A 7718-nucleotide genomic window follows, 5' to 3' on the forward strand; every position below is an offset into this window, starting at 1 on the left:
AGAGATGGGAACAGAGAGAGTAAAATAATCTGCGCCAGAGGCATGGAGACCATAACAGACGACTTTTAGCTGAGGCCCACGAACCAAAACATGTATGTATATTCCAGATATCTGTAGTATTATTAGAATCATATGACTACAACACATTTACCTCTCCTGCACTTCTTTGAAGTGTCTCCCAGTCCCAGCGCACTTGTTAGCATGTTTTGGTTCGTGCAACTGGTCCGTCGGGTTATTGTCTCCCCAGAAACATTTCCATTGTGTTTTTTCCGATTTCCGTTGTGTTTTGTGTGCTTTTGCAGCGTTTTTCTTTTTGCAGCAGTTTTCTTTTTGCAGCGTTTTTCTGTTTGCAAGTGTTTTCTGAAGTTGCAGTCCGTTTGGCCTCTCAGGGCAACAGTAAGTATCTCTACTTTTAAGATTATGCTTAAAATGTTCCTCTTTGCTAAAGCATATAGTTAGGGCTGGATCCGGTGATCCTGAATCCTCCCTTAACAGTGTTGGGGAGTAACGGAATACATGTACCGCTGTTACGTATTTAAAATACAAAATATGAGTAACTGTATTCTGTTACAGTTACCGTTTAAAAAGGTGGTATTCAGAATAAAGTTACTTTGTTGAAATAAAGGGATTACTCTGCCGTCTTTTCCTGTTTCATATATTAGGCTATGCCCTCTCTATTTTTGGTAATTCCACGCCAGTAGAAACCCAAACAAAACACGCATTATGTTACAGGCATAGCTCTAAAGAATGCAGCCTCATGGGCAGTGTGGTTCGTGCTGCAGGGAGAATGGACTGCCATACCCGTTATGTGTCTGTGAGCGAGGGAGGGAGAAAAAGGAAAAGTACGAGCTGTCACCGAGCAAAAACAGGAGCTGGAAGCATGTAAATATAATAATAACCACTGCAGCCAAGAAGAGTGCCTGACGAGCCCAGTTGTAAGTAAGCTATTAAGACTCGACTGTACACTATGTTCGTGTTTTCCTCCGAAACAATAAGTTCTGTTGGAGCAGCCTTTCAACACCTCTCTCTGTCTCTCACTAGCAAAGTTGACCCAGACAACAAAGTAAAGCTAGTTTTCGGCTATGAGCCCCACGCGGAACCCAACATATAAGCCAGAGGTCGCTTTACTACGGTCCAGAGCCGCGGACCTTTTTTATATACACACGGAATAGTTTTCTCGCTGCAAAAACTGCAGACTTACCTAATGTCAACCTACTGTTTCTCATTTTATATTAAGATTTAAAAATCTAGTTGGTATTGGTATGGCAAGTATCTTTCAGTAATAGTACTAAATCACACAGCAATAGTACATTCATGTAGTCGTAAAAAGTTTAATAATATATTAAGTAATCCAAAGTATTCAGAATACGTTACTCTCATTGAGTAACGTAACGGAATATGTTACAAAATACATTTTGGTGCATGTAATCTGTAGTGGAATACATTTTAAAAGTAACCTTCCCAACACTATCCCTTAGTTATTCTGCAATAGGTGTAGGCTGCTGGGGGATTCCCATGATGCATTGAGTATTTCTTCTTCAGTCACCTTTCTCACTCACTATGTGTTTATAGTCCTCTGTGCACTGAATCATACTTGTTAATCTCTGTCTGTCTTCCACAGCATGTCTTTATCCTTCTTCCTTCTCTCGGCCAACTGGTCGCAGCAGATGGCCCCGCCCCTCCCTGAGCCTGGTTCTGCCGGAGGTTTCTTCCTGTTAAAAGGGAGTTTCTCCTTCCCACTGTCGCCAAAGTGCTTGCTCATAGGGGGTCATATGATTGTTGGGTTTTTCTCTGTATCTATTATTGTAGAGTCTACCTTGAGGCGACTGTTGTGATTTGGCGCTGTATAAATAAAATTGAATTGAATTGAATAGAATAGAATTTAACTGCATTAAAACATTCACAGCAGGCAGGATCAACCTGGTTCCTATATATGTCAAAACTGTGGCATTTCCCCCTGAAATGCCAGAGTTCTCACTTCTTTAAGAAAAGACAATTATTAAACTTTTTTTTTTTTTTTACTGACGATGATCACTAATCCAAAAATGCTCTTAAATTTCAAATTTGTACCCAAACTCAGCATGACCAGGTCAGATACAGTTTAATGCACATTTTTAGCAAACAGTGCAACAATGTGGCCCCCCTCAAATAATATAAATGTAAATGTTAAATAAAATGTAAAATAAAAGTTTCTGTTTTTGCCAATCACATTGTTTGTTTAATGTCGAAATCAGAGTGTGGGTGAAGTATTTGTGCCTTTATAGATCCACTTTGATCTGTGAATTGTAAGTTGATTGTGATGTACAAGTCAGTAGATCTAATAAATATCAAAAACCTTTGTACATTGTTGAAATACCCATTATCTTTCTTAAGATATCTTGGGCTGTTTATCTTTTTGTGAATGGGTTTCTCATTAAATGTGGTTGGTTTATAAACCTTTCCCCAAAAGATCTGGAGAAGATGTGAAACAGATTATTAAAGATTAAGTCAATATTTTCAACAAAAGGCTCATAATACTTTTACATCATATTATTCACTGTCACAATTCTGTTTACGTCTGACAACTTCTCATATAGACAAACCAACCAAAACCAAAAATGGCCACAACCAAAAAATTGGCACCAACCAATATTTTAATACTATGCCCACGGGAGAGGCTCTGAAAGCTTCAGACCCATGATTCCTTCAGGCCATCCCACCGAGCTATATGCTCTGTTCTGCCAAAAAGAACAACACAGAAACACCAGTGAAAGAAAGTTGTGAAAACGTAACAAAAAGTGAATCATCACTGCGAAAGCAAAGTTCAAACCCTTAGGAACCCTCACACTCGTTCTCCTCCCCACACCTCCAACAGATGCTCATGCATGCGCACCTGAAAGAGAGAGAGAGAAAGACAGAGAGAGAGACAAGGCGACCTGCGGAGAACATACATAAATACACACAACAAACATGGGAGACATGGAATGACACACAAGGAAAGGAACATAAAAAAAAGAATAGGGAGACAAGACACAAGGACTTGTCTCCACACAGTGTGTGCGTGTCCATAGTATACACACAGAGGGAGCAAGGGACGCAGAGGACAAAGACACAAAGAGAACCTAAAAGTTAAGAACCTAAAGCTGGATCACAAGAAAACTCTGAAACATAGCAAAAATAACTCAGGACCGACTAGTCAAACTTAAGTCATAAACAAACTAGCCTTACTAAGATGTGGCCCACTTTAAGACTTATTCTTTTCCTTTTTCTTCTTAACAACATACTTTGGGGAAATTTCAAAGAGCAGTGCAGTTTGTTGAAAATCTCAGACTAAGGTGAATTACACACATGAAACCACAACTACCCTTTAGCAGAACATGCAACTGTGTGTATAACTGTGCAAATTAAGACTGTATTTACAGATCATCTGATCCCAAAAGGACCATATAAATTATTTAGAGAATAAAATGGGACCAAGAACGGACCCCTGTGGAACACCCCATGAGATGGAGACTGAGGAGAATTGTTCAATTACATTATAAAAGGACCTGCCAGATAAGTAACAATGGAACCAGGGAAGATGAATGTCTGCTACTCTGCTGCTTATTTTCATAGCCATTAGATAAAATGCCAAAGAAATCTATCCTGCAGTGCTGACTTTTGAAAAGTGCAGCCAATTAAAATATTGTACATTATCTCAACATGTGAGAAAAGGGATAAAAATGCTGTGAAGTTCCACAGAAGTTGAACACCTGGTCAAAGCATATGGTGTTTAAGGTGATTTGATAATGACTTTTAACTAAAAATCTTTTAAATATTTTTGATATTTGCACCATTAGGTGCATAAAAGTATATAAGAGTAATTTCTCTTTTTTAACCTGGTGACAGACTGACTAATTCTCCAGTGCGTACTCCTCCATTTGCCCTTTGGCAGCTGGAATAGGCTCCAGCTCCTAAATTGGACAAGTGTAGGAAAATGGATGGATGGATGGATGGATGGATGAATGGATGGATGGTTTTCTTTCACGTTAATTTAGGAGATTACCCATTAAAGAAAAAAACAATAGTTGATGTTTTATGTCCAGCTGACTTTATCAGCACCATAACAATGATATGCAGATTTGCTGCAAATACTTAGATTGACCCTAACATGACTAGCAGACAGAAGATCTATGAATCTTGTGGACTCCTGAGAAAATCCATTTTTCATAGTCCGCTGTCTTCTGTGATTTTTTTTTTTTTTTTTTTTTTTTGAGCGGTGTGATTCTTAGGACATGCATCATTTATCTGAAAATATACAGCATACCCAATAATCTGACTTGATGTCGATTCAGCCAAGATGAGCGAGCTTACAAGCAAGTGGGGACAGTCTATGGGTAATGATTGATGGACACAAACTGCAGTGAGAACAAGGGATGCATAATATTATTTTTCTCTCACACTGTAATTGTAAAGCATTGAAGGAAGGAAGGAGGAAGTTGTGCCAGATGTATCTTTGCAAGATGGCAGCTGTTGAGCTAGAGCTTGAAGAGAGAGTCTCCCTTCTCTATGTACTGTGGAGAGCAGAGCAGCGGCATTAAGGATGTCCTCGCCATACCTGGGTCCATCAGGTCCTCCAGAGGCGTGAGCAGTTTGGTGAGTTTCACCATTTGCTCCAGGAGCTGCGCCTGGATGACGGCCGATTCCAGCGATACCACCGTCTTTCACTTTCAAACCCCAACAAGGCTGCCCGCTGGGATTGAAACAATGGGACGAGGTGCGGCTTCTCAGAAAGGGCTCACTGAATGCAGCATGGTTAAGAGCTTGGAGGCACTTACGGCCGCAGTGAATACTCAGAATAACACCTCTGAGCGTATATTGGATTACATCAGGGGAGGAACCCACTTGGAACAACACCTCTGGGCGGAAGCTGGATTACATCGCGGATCAGTTGGCTGCGGTCGTGAGGTCTCAGAATCTGCTCTGTGAGCAAAAGAGTGAAAAGACCACGGAACTGAAGGTAAATAACATCATGGAGAAACTCGCAGCTATCCAACGGGAGATTGAGAGACCAGTGTCGGTGTCGGAGTGTTAAAAACAGCTTGAAATGAGTTGTTTGTAAAAGAAAAATTACCATCATAATCCAGCTACCCCTTCGGCGTCAGCTGTGGGCTCAAGGCTGGAGCTGAACAAAAACTCCCTGATAACGACTGTGTTTAGTCTGTTCCTTCCCATTCCATGCAAGGCCACCTGGGTTGGCTGGTAGACTGTTTACTTAGCCTGATAGGGCGAAGGACACCATCTCAGCTGAACTATGGACACGCACACACATACATTTACACTGATAAGTACTCACACATCCCCCCTCCCCTTCCAATGCCTTCGATGCTTGTTGCCTCCTGGGAACACGAGGCGGGTCTGGGCCCGCGCTGGAGAGTCGGCGCAGTGGCAGGATGGCTGCTGTGTCACCTGGGATTACTCCTTATCCCCTACCCAACCCTGTTGCTGGTCACGCGCTCTATAATGTTGTACTGTGGACATTTATGTGCTTTCTGTGCAGAGTTCTTTTGTTTCCTGTTCTCATGCTGTCCTCTATAGCTCAGCATGAGCAGAGGTCTCTTTTTTTCCTCTTGTACTTTTCTATTGTAGTGTACATTTCAGTGTTTTTTCTGTAATGCAACCGTTCTCTGATTTGTATCCCCATGTAATGTCTGTGTTGTGTGTGTAAGGTCGGGGGGCGGGTTCATTCCACTGCAGGGCAACCTGCCACTGCATGTGGTGAATAAAATTTAAACTTGAACTTAAAATATCACTGTTTGTGTCTTCTATATGATATATTTAACTGACAATTTTTATTGTGACAACCAACGATTTGTACAGGAAAATAATTACTTTTAACAAGGTTGCCCAAACTTTTGCATCATTTAAGTATATTTTGTCATTAGTATAATATGAAATAAATTCTACTTGTGTCAAGTCGTGTGTCAACATTTGCTGTGTAGTAGAACAGAGACATTAGTCATTACAAATGTTTATTGGAAAAAATATATAAATTCACTAACAAAAACATTAAACATAAATATATAAAATTTAACTATTTACGGAGAGACAGGAATAAAAGGACCCAGCTTGGAGTGGAAGAGCCTCAGGGAGAAGGAGGAGAAAAATAACAACATTGTTTCTGCCCTGGAGAGCTGCTGCCTCATCAGAAAACTACGGATCATTAGGGTCCAATGTTTCCAAATTTAACACAGCTGTGCTGTTTTCAAAAGCTAATTTACACATTTGAAATTTCACGAATTCTCGTGTCTGAGGCGGCATGCTCTCCAGAGCAGGAACAAGGCTGAAGAGGAAATGTTCTGTTGGAGACTGGCGTGGCCTCTTTAGGGACTCCAGGATGGCCAGCTCCACCACCAATGGACCGTCCTGGGACCCATCCCTCGACCGCCTTCGAGCTGTCCTCCTCTGTGGGCCTATAAAACACAGCACAAAACAACACAAAGTAATGAGAAGGCTGCTACTAGATTTTCATTTTCAACATTGAAGAAAAAAAAAAAAACAGGATATAAACAGATTGGTTGTAGATATTTAGTAAAGGTGATCACAAGGGAATCCAAGCGAGTAAAAGGCTATCAGTGCTTGATGTACATACCTGTGGGTGCAGCAGGAGTGGAGGGACCAGGGACTGGGGAGCCAGGAGAAGCAACAGGGGATGACTCTGCTGCATAATCAGTTGACTCTATCAAGACAATATAAAATGTTAACAGGTTGAAGACAATAGTCATAGAGAAATTATATACAGTGGTCCCTCATTTATTGCAGCACATGAACAGTAGTTGCAGTTCTCACAAGTTGATTCTCAAAGTGCAAACCTTCGTCGATTTTAAAACGTAAAAGTATTATTATGCCGCGCTTTTTCTCCATCTACGGCGCCACTTTAGTGCGCCTTTTTCCCTCGCGGTGCAGGTGTGTATTTCCGAATGAGGGTCATAGTTATGAGTGTTTTTGTGCTGTTTTTTCTATTAGACGTGATGGTTATCAAAACCAAACATAATAAGTTTGGCAAGCGCAGGAGACACAACTACTGTATACTGTTTATTAATAAACAAAATATATTCCTATATGACAACACGCATAAATTAACTGCCTACATTAATTCATTGTAAATATACCTTCTGACTGACAGTCCCCTGCTGCCTCTCCGGGCTGTCCCTGGTCCTGGGGGGGGGGGGGGGGGGGGGGGGGAGGAGTTCTCCACGGTCCGCACCATATGCTAGTCTCCCGCGGGGTGAGGAAGGGGTCCAGAAACCCCATGACCGCGAAGAACTTCCATCTCCTCCCCGATCCTGCTGCAGACCCACTCCTCTTCTCCTTCTCTGTCCTCTTCTCCTTATTATACGTGTCCCTGAGGCTATTCCACTTTCTCCTGCAGATGTCCTCTGAATAAACACATTATCTTGTTAGCGGAAAGGTATTTGTACATCAGTGGGAAAATAGTGGGACAGTAGGCGGGCTTGCTAGCTTTTGCGCGGCTTCATCGGGTCAGTCTGAAAATTAAAAAGAAGAATGAATGAACTTACCAGGTTGCCCGATCTCCTCACTTATGTGCCTCCAAGCTCGGTCCTTTTTATTCCTGTCTCGGTAGAAGTAGCAGCTAGCATCATATAGCTCTGGATGATTAGCCACGGCACTGATGAGCTTTTCCTCCATACTGAATGAAGAATGAAGGGCTTTGGCTGGACCTGCCCCTTTGACCTAGC

The 7718-nt window shown here is 41.7% G+C and overlaps 1 long non-coding RNA gene across 1 annotated transcript; it reads right to left on the reverse strand.

Moving 5' to 3' along the window:
- Positions 1-6071: 6071 nt before the first annotated feature.
- Positions 6072-7194, reverse strand: LOC146507257 (uncharacterized). Its single transcript, XR_014877140.1, has 3 exons — positions 7131-7194; positions 6611-6697; positions 6072-6431 (listed from the first exon to the last, which is right to left on the reverse strand). It is a non-coding gene; the product is annotated as an uncharacterized LOC146507257 (long non-coding RNA).
- Between the last annotated feature and the right edge of the window lie 524 nt (positions 7195-7718).

This window comes from Neolamprologus multifasciatus, chromosome 12, assembly GCF_963576455.1.
Source record: "Neolamprologus multifasciatus chromosome 12, fNeoMul1.2, whole genome shotgun sequence".
Lineage (NCBI taxonomy): Eukaryota > Metazoa > Chordata > Actinopteri > Cichliformes > Cichlidae > Neolamprologus > Neolamprologus multifasciatus.